The following is a 10,078-nucleotide window of genomic DNA, read 5'->3' on the forward strand; positions in this document are numbered from 1 at the left end:
GAAAGAGAGACAGAAATAGCCTGTTATACCAATATCATTTTAGTTCATGTTGGCTCATGAATTGCTTATTGGGATTACTTTTTGGCTACTTGCCCAGAACAGTTGGAGGAAAAACAAAACAAAAAAGGCAGGGAAGCCAATCCTTACTGAACCCATGAAGCTCCTGTTGGAAACATCCTCCATCCAGGGTCTCCCCTTCCTAATACCACCTTATCAGACACTCTAGACTACTCCCAGTTACCCCAGGTTTAGAGAGGTGGCAATAGCCATTGTGTTACAACTGATGCAGTATCTTCCCTCCCACCACTTGGGGACCATAGCTTGGAGGACATACTCTACAGGGACTGTGTAGTTACCATCATTTACATATAATCATCATCTCAAGCATCCTATTTTAACAAATCTAAAGAGACCAACTTAATTAATACAGAAACTCATCTCAGTTACCAGTGAAGCAATTACAAACAGAAATATGGAGATTTGTTAAGACTAAGTGGAAGGCTCCAGCAACTTGGTTTTATTAACTCAGACACCAATTTCACTCATGACATACTTACCTAATATTTACAGTCTCTGAATTAATTTATTATGGCTTTGTCTAGGGTTTTTTTCCCTTCAAAACTACCTTCCTTAAACAAAGGTATTAACTTATTTGTGCCTGTTTGTATCAGAATTTTAAAGTTGTCAGTGTAATGAGCTGGATTATTCCAAGGAAGAACAAACAGTGCATCAGGAGACTTCTTACATTTTGCTTGAAGTAAAATAAAATGCACTAATTCAAGTCTCAGCAATAAGATATGACAGCAAAAAGAAAAGCTGGTGAAAGGAATGTGTTAAACTAGACCTTCTTTCAGACTTGGGTGCCTCCCTGAACGTCAAAAATAGATGCCTGTATCAAATCAGGATCACTGTTTCAATCCTCCCTTGGCAATAGGTGCTTATGGTATCTATTTTGAAAGCAGGACCAGTTCACTTTTGAAACTGTAGGTGCAGAAGGAAACGAAAATAATGTCCATTCTTTTGATGCAATAGCCTAACAAAGAGCTTTCACACATCATAAGACATTCCCATGCAATGTGAATGTCAGCCAGAGGAGACTCAAGACTCCATCTCTCATCTCCCAAAAGGGTGCACCCCCTCTTGCTCTCTCATCAGAGCTGTAACACTTGCTAAGACCAAGAAAAGGCTCATGGGACCACAGTGAGAGCAAACATGAACAGCAGAAACGTTCTGCAGAAAAAAGGCACAGCTCTGCCTCCCAGAACAGATTGCTTACAGAATTCTTTGATTCTGGTCACTGCCTGCAGGACTGCCTGGGAAGAGATGCCTGCTCACACTGAAAGCCAGCCATTGGAAAAAATATACTTTTCCTCAAAAACAGAGTGAAGGACTGAGAGCCATGGTTTCAAGGAAGAGATGGAGAAGCTAACCATTTCTAGAAAAGTCCTGAGAATAAGTTAACATCTATTCCTTTAAATGGCCTTTTTCAGCTTCTGAGTTCACTTCCTGCCGAAGAGAAGGCAGGAATAAAAGGCTGAACTAGAGAAATATTCAATTAAAGTATATGTGGAACAGGAATATGACTTAGGCTTTTGCCCCATGATGTAGTTAAGGCCCTTTGAGACAATTTCCCACCTACTCCCTTCCAAGCCTTTCTTGCAAGCCCATCCAGCACATCATCTGTGCCCTTAAAGTCTTTCTAAGGCTACAGCAACCTATGTCAGACTATTCTTCTTTGCCCTGTCACTCCTGATTAGTTTCACTTCTAAATAGAGCAAGCACAAAAAGTTGAGGATGGCATTTCCTTGTTAAAACTTAGAGAAAACAAGCATTAACAAAAATTGTTTCTCAGTTCTGTAATGATAACTACAGAAATCACTATTTCCCATGTTTCTGCAGAAGACCAGCTTTCACATGAAGGGGAACACAATATAACAAGGAACAACAAGAGTACCCTACAAACCCATAATGTCGTAATAGCCATCTTAAACCTTTGGGGTCACATCAGCAATGGATTTAATCATATTAGTTCCAGTAAAGTTAGTGCTATCTCTCACATAATCAAATGAGAGTTAAATCTCCTTGTTAAATCATGAGTGGCAGCTCTCCAGCATAAGCAAATGCCAGATTTACTTTTCAGTATCATTCAATGGGAAGAGAGGTTTTAAATACACATTATTAAATGATGCTAACAATGTCTACAAAAAAATTTAAAGGTGTTTAGGAAGTTGCCTTGAAAAGCTTCCTTGCTTCTGAGTTGGTACAGATCAAGAAGTCAAGCAGAGGGCTCTCTGAGTTTTATTCTCACTGATTTAAAAATATTTGTCCACAGATCCAAATACTGTATAAAAAGCCTCCACACCAAAAAAACCTAGGAATAATTCCCACCCTTTGGCAAAGTTCTTAAATAGATAATTGAAAGACACTCCAGAAATGCAACCTTCCATACATTTTCTTTCAAAAGATAGGCTCTTCTAATAAAGTTTTTATTGCCCCAAACAAATCATACCTTACACAAGACTTGGAAAGACAAGTGGGAGTAGAAGTCCATGGGAAATACTACAGCATTTAGGCCTCACATACTACAAGCATTTTATATACACATATGTACATATATGTATACATACCGACACATGAAAACAGCCTAACTTTACAGGACAGGGGGACTGAAATAAGAGATTCTCTTAATTATGGATACATTCATCAATTCATGGACGGAAAAACAACCCTAGCCTCACATACAAATGAGCTCATTACCACTTAGGAAGATGATCTGGGTGTTACAACTGACTGTTTTTGCTACAATCTCACAGTCTGAAGTGGAATGGTAGTCAGAAGAATAATAATTCCTAAGTTACAAATTAGTAAAATAATATAGCAAAGGAATTTGGAAACGAGCAGCAGTGTTGGGAAAGCTAGTAACATAATTATGTCACTGCCTAAAGCCAAAGTTTACCCACACTTCAAATTCATCATGCAGCTCTGGGCTCCTTATCGCTCTTCCTTCCAGAGGGGTTCACTGACTTACTGAATAGACTTGCCATAGGCTTAGGAAACACTTTATGGAGCAAATGGTTGAAGACCATGTTAAGTGACCGTAGCCCACAAATTCACCCTGTTCTTGCCCTTCCCTGTGTATCTATTTCTAACCTGCGTGGGATAAAGAAGGTTTAGCTGGATTAATTCTGAAGTCTGAATCAGCATGGCCACTTTTACCTTATTCATTTAAACTTCGTGATAATGGAAACAGTATATCACAATGATACACTGTTTCTCTGGAAAGAAGCATTTTTCATGGATAAATCAACTGTTAACTTTTAGGCAAAGGCTTTCAGCCATTTCACTGCTCTTCCAAACAAAGGAACTACATTTCACAGCACTTACACTTATTAGCATATTTGAATTTTTCCAGTGAACTAAATATCCCTAAACCCAATTTCTAGCCTGTTTTAACTGAGTTTGTGACGCTATGTAACTGAAAAGAAATCCAAACTCGAGAGTACCTTCAGTACACATTTTAATTATTTTAGTACTGTTAGACAAAAGTAGTATTTCAAGGCAGTGAAAATTACATATTATCTACATACTTTAAGTTCTTTTATGGAGAAGGAAGTTTTGAGTACTTGAAACGTAAGACAGATTATGTACCAAAAAAATCCTGTAAAACCGTCATGCAGTTTTTCATGGTGTTTTGGTTTTTTGGGGTTTTTTTTTGCCTGTTTGCAGCAAGGATGATGAAAGCTTTCAAAACATTTGGAGTAACTCAACACCAACAATCTTTCCTTTCCCAAATTACTATGCTTCTTCTGAATTCTCACTTGCCACAGAATATGTCTACAACATACTTTTGATACTAGACCGCATCAAAAAAGAGAAAAAAATCTTTGTAAATGTGTTTTCTTAGTTGTTTTAAATATACTAATCCTAACCCACTCATATAAATGAAGTGGCTACTATTAGCATGTATTTCCACATGCAAGCTATTCATTTATTTCATATTTAATATTACTGCACTATTTCTTCGTGACCAAAAATAAAACCTAATCCAATATTTACTAATATTTACTCTCTTCAGTACATAGAAGCTTTCTCTATGTAAATGCTTGCCTTCTGCCCCAACTCATTCATTGAAAGCCTTCTACTTGAAAAGTATTACGTATTCTGAAATGATATTTCGTTTCCAAAAATAGGAAACAGGAGTACATAGCAGAAAAACTGACATCAGCACATACACTTACTGTCTCATGACAGTTGCAGCCACGAGCTTTTTTGTCGTCTCGCTAATACAGAGATTCATGTCACCAAACCATAACTCCTGCCTTCTGAGAACAGCCTTTCCAAATGGTTTATGGGCTCACTGTATTTGAGCAGCAGTAGATTCATCACTGAACAGCTGGAGCCTTGCCCAGGAAAACAAACTCTATTCTATACTGAAGAGAGGGACATGATGATTATGCCTTTCATATCCCTCTCATGTTGAAAATTACAGAATTATCAGAAAACTGTAATCACGAAAATGTTAAACTAAGGAGAAAGTATTTTTACAGCAAATGATTATAATTATGTTTACCATATTTGGGCCCAAAGTTGGCTGGCAATTCAATCTGTATATAGACAGCAATATCTGATTCACTGTCACAGGATATGAATACACCAGAGCAATCCAGTGTGAATAACTGTCTCCCTCCTATAACAAAACCAAACATCGGTGTGTATGTAATACTCCAAAAGCATCACATAATACTACTACAAATACCAATTTCATCAACAGTAGCAGATGAAGAGCTTTAACTGTAATTCTAAAAATAATTTTTGAACTATATCTTTTTAACAGGATACTTCTGGAATTGTCAAAATGCTTTATTTTTAATAAATCTATGAGTTACTGTATTAGATTATGTAGGGCTAATTTCTGTAGCTGATGAAGGAACAACGCTGACAAGTAATTTGAGATCATAAAGATTAGAAACACAGAAGCAGTAGCATACATACTTCATACCCTTTCCTCATTTTTTCTAATCAAAAAAGCTGCTTGTGTGTCACAGCATTCTCCTTATTAAGACCAGTACTTCTAAGTCTTTATTAAATATAGATGAGATTTTTTAAATAGCACGAATTCATCCTCCATAGTTGGGGTCAAAATATGATTAGTTATAAGACCCAATGTAGCAGTTTATAAATCTCCAATATAAATCAAAAGGGTACATACAGCGAAATCTTGCTAACTGTATCCTTTCCCCCTTCAGAACACCCAGAGCTTAGCACTTACCTACATGTTCTGCCTTCTTTACACAGCTTCTCAGTCTTCTGCAAATGCCATTAACAACTGGTTCATACACAAGTTAAGCACAAGAGAAAAAAGAATTCTCTTGTCCATCTTCTTCAAGCTCCTGTGCTCCAGCAAGTATCACCCCACCTTCACCACAATGGCAACAGCTTACATCTTTGAGACTCCAGTATCTACTGCCTTCTATTAGCTGCTTCAGTAATCCTGCCTTCTATTTCAGACCCCAGAATAATTTGTTACCTATCATCCACACAATGTCAATACCAAAAGAGGCCACAGGTCAACTTTAAAATCAAAAAGCTGCGGAGTGAAGGGGGAAGAATGCTAGAGCAATCCTGTGTCTTCTGCACCCACTCCCTACACTGACATGGCTGTAAAAAAATTCTGGTTTTAAAAGCAATTAGGTACTTTGGTTTTGCATTATATGTGTTCTTCCTAATAAGATTAGCTTGATTAAAGTTATTTTCCTTTTATTAAGAAAAGCCAAAAATGTTAATCTTTTAACAGACTATCGTCTTCCTGCTCCTTGAAAAACAGAGTTAACACTCAGTGACAAAATTTAATTTCTTCCAACGCAAATAAATGTACATGTTTGGAAAATAGATCACAGTTTTTCTATCTAGTGTAGATGCTCCCAAGGAATATAAATAACTTCACACAAGAGCTACTTGCTAACAAATGCATACATGGAATTCTGCTGGAATGTTCCGGCAGCATACACAGCTTTTTTAGCTTCCAGCTTTAAGCTGTTACATGAAGTTTAAGGCATGGAAAGGCATACAACAGCCAAACTGATATTCAGATAAATACTTATGTGATTTGACTAATGCAATGTGATTCTTACTTTAAAAAATGTATTGGTCTTAGGTTAAAAATTATTCCCTAAAGAACTCTCCTAATACTTCCCAATAAAACTGTCAATTGTTAAATAAGTAACAATCCTAATTTACAACATTTAAAGCATAGTCCAACCACCTTAACATGTCCTGAAAACAGAAGTACTGATTGTTTTATATTGACAACTAAGCCCTCAATCATGGGAATGATTTGTCACTGACTTATGTGCCAGAATTTCTGTACTGAGTTGTGCAAGAAATTTTTTGCCCAGCAGAGGATACAATGGAATATTTATGCTGGCTATAATACATCTTGAAAGAGAAACAGATGTCATGTTTCAATCCATACAACATGATGTGATTGATCTATTCAGCAGAAGTCAAACATCCATAATCATACCTGAAGACTTAAAACTTTTATTATTTGTTAGATCTTTCTGCAAGCTCACGTGTTCCCTCCGACGCACCTAGTTCCAACATTCCAAGCTACTACCACACATGCATCAGTGGAAGATCCTGACTTCATACCTAATTAAGTACATGCAATTTTATCTCTCAATATTCATTAACAGAGCTGAAGCTTGTTCACAAATGAAGACTGAAAAGAAACATTTAAAACTTTAAGAGGTATCTTCTGATGTGACAATTATACTCAACAAGTATCATCAATGCGAAAGTCTAGGCTTACATTAAATGATGGTTAGGTGATTTAAGATATGCTGACACTCCTTCCCAGCAACTTCTGTTGACAAAGAGCTTTCTGCTGCAGACATTGCAACACAGTCAAGCTGTGCCAGCCATAAGACACTGCAAAGATGCCAAATACATTTAAGCAATGTTTCAATACCAGCTGATGCATTTATTACAGATCAGGCCAGTCCCCTTTCAAATATATTTCCTAACTATTGGATTTAGAAAAAGCAACACTTTTTGCCATGCTGACAGCCAGGACCACCCCACTGGTACCAAGCACTGCCCAAGACTAACCTGGCACCAGCAAGCCATGGTAAGGAGAAGGCTACAATAGACAATATTAAGCATCAAGGTGATGCCTGGCCACTTCTACTTAATATATTGCTACAAACCCCTCCCAGGCACCATTTTTAGCCACTGCTGGATTTCCTCCCTTCTCCCCATCCCCCAACCAGGCTCCAAACCTTGAAGTAACCTTGTTCTGTTCCCCCCCCAGAGACAGCTCCATGCCTGAAACATAACCTCTAATCTTATTTTCTATTTCTAGCATACAATTCACAACCCTTATCCCAATTTTTTAAATTAAATATCCTCCATGTTGCAGACTCTGCTTCCTATAGTCCAGATAACTCTCACAATACATCAGGATTTATAACCATATGTTTCTTGTTGAGGACAATTTTACATTACTTTTAAGAGCATTAGAAACATACAATGTTTATACCATATAAGTTTAAAAGCCTTCTATGAAAAAGAGGTTTGGAGTACTACTGTCAGTACTCCACTGCAATGAAACAGCTTCATTTGTTAGAAGTTTTAGATAGACCTTAAAATAAAACGTATCTGCAGTTCAGAACAGTTTTTCAAGCAAAATATTAACTATTAAAGCATTAATTATTGATACTCAGAGAATATCTGTGGATGTTAAGCTAAAATCTTTAAAATGACAGGGCTTTACTACAAAGGAAATCTTCTCATCTGACACCATCTATTTATGAGAAGGACTTTGCTTAAACTTGTTTTTTGCAACAACAAAACGTCACTTGTTTGCCATAAAAACACAAAACAAATTAAAATAAAAATGGCCTACTGGATCAGATGTTCATCTAGGCCAGTAGTAGAAATTTATACTTCTAATTAATTAGCACTATCAAGAGTCTTCTTTCATATTTTTATCAGTTATACCCAATTCATGCAGCCACTAGGGCAAAATGTTCCTTCATGCACAAATCTGCCCACAAAAGCACTTTGATACAGAACAGCTCCCTGAAGAATGAAATAATATTTTTCTGTCTCCAAAGTGCTGAAAAACAAGAAGTTTCCAGGATGTGTCCCAAGCTTGGAGGTTACAGCCTGACACAGCCATGTCCTCTCAGAGCTGCAGAGAGTTACAAGTAGATGTCTGTGTTTTCATCAGCCACATGCTAACACACTTCTGCCTACCCCTCAAAAAAACAAGCTGTTTCAATCCCTGAAAACACATCCCCACAGAGCATGGAGGGAACACCTGTCACTGTTCTACTGGCTGTGCACTTACCCTGTAGAGAAGAACTGATTTGGTCATTGTGCATTAGCGAATACCTTCAAATACCTTAACTTACACAGAGTGAAAGTACAAAAAAAGTTAATTCCAATATACCCACACAAAATATTTATATTCTTACACCAACCTAGGAGCTAGCTTTTCAAAACAAGGCCAAATATATTGATATGACTTTGATTAATCAGAAAATTAGTTGGCCTAGGATGCTAATAGCAAAGAAATTGCCCCTAGTACTTAAAAAAAATTACTTTCTTAATTGTATTTTAGTCATAATCAGTTATGAGAATGAGACAACTTAATCAGTTATGGGACAACTTGACCACACAAGCAAAATTAGGAAAGGAGGAATAATCCTTGAGCTAAGACATGAAGTGTTACATGTTTTGTTAAATTGATATATACCTTATCACTATGTTTTACAATAGACACACTTGGCTTTGCATTGGTCTGCACAGGCAATTCTAATAAATACCTTTAGTTTGTCCTACTTGCTCTCTCCCACTCCTTCAGCTTCCATCCTGTTCTCAGCAGAGCATCAGTTGTATTTAGTAGTAGTTGCACAGAAATTGAGAAGTGCAAGTGGGAGAACAGCCTCCAATGATTAAGAATGAAAGCAGATAAATGAACATCAATTAGACTAGAGAAAAACTTGTGAGAACTTTTTAAGGTAACAGACAGGGATTTTTGAAATGGACTGAGAAACAGTAAGTACAGAAATGGTGAAGTCAAGAGTCATCTCACCAACATACTTATCAGACCAATTTATAATATGAAGCAAAAGTAAGCATGATAACAGGAGCAATGCAATCAGAAGTTGCCTGACATGAGATTCATTTCTAGGTGGCTACTGGGGGAGTAACAGTACTTTCTTTCCTCACTTACAAATGAATAAAGTTACACTGTCAAAAATAACTGCAAGTCAGAACTGCCTTTCCCTCAGCAAAAAAATAGAAAGTTATAAAAACATCTTTTGACATTCATTGAGTCCTAAGGGTCAAATTTTGAAAGCTCCTCCAGCCCAAAATGAGGGCTAGAAGCATCTCAAAAAACCTTACCAAGATTCTCATGTCAATGAATGACAGCCACAAAAATTTATCATAGCACTAGGAAAATATTTCTAAGTATGTTTTCAAAAGGATACTGTTATTCAAATGGAAAAAGAGCATCACACCAACAACAATCCAACTATTTCCAAATATTAAATTACTTAAGCATTTTATTACTGTGGTCTCCACAATATACATAATTAAAGAATATAATCTTGCTTGTAGCTGTAAATGTAATTTAAAAAATGTTTTCCCACAGTCTCTACCTTAAGTATGAAAGTTACAGAAGCAATTCTGAAGTCCTCACTAAGGACAGTATTAAGAAGGTCTTCACTTTTTCAAAACTGTTTCCACTCCTGTCCTTCATAAACCTCTGGGAACACAGTGGTTTTAGTCATATAAGAATATTCTTCATTAGTCATAAAGACCGAAAACCAAGTATGTACCAAAGTAAATGCATACTGGACAGCATTTTAAAATTCTTACTTCACAGGAAAAGGGCTCCTGGACTACAACCACTGATGCAGGCATTTTTGCCAATAGGCAAGGTCTGACAAAAACCTGAACTTATATATACTCTGATTCTGAATTACTGATGGCACCAGAACGTGCAAATTGCTACTACACAATCAAACAAAACAGTTAACATGCATTTGCAGGAAGGATTTCCCTC

Source organism: Chaetura pelagica, unplaced genomic scaffold, assembly GCF_000747805.2.
Source record: "Chaetura pelagica isolate M959 unplaced genomic scaffold, ChaPel_1.0 scaffold139, whole genome shotgun sequence".
NCBI classification, from domain to species: domain Eukaryota; kingdom Metazoa; phylum Chordata; class Aves; order Apodiformes; family Apodidae; genus Chaetura; species Chaetura pelagica.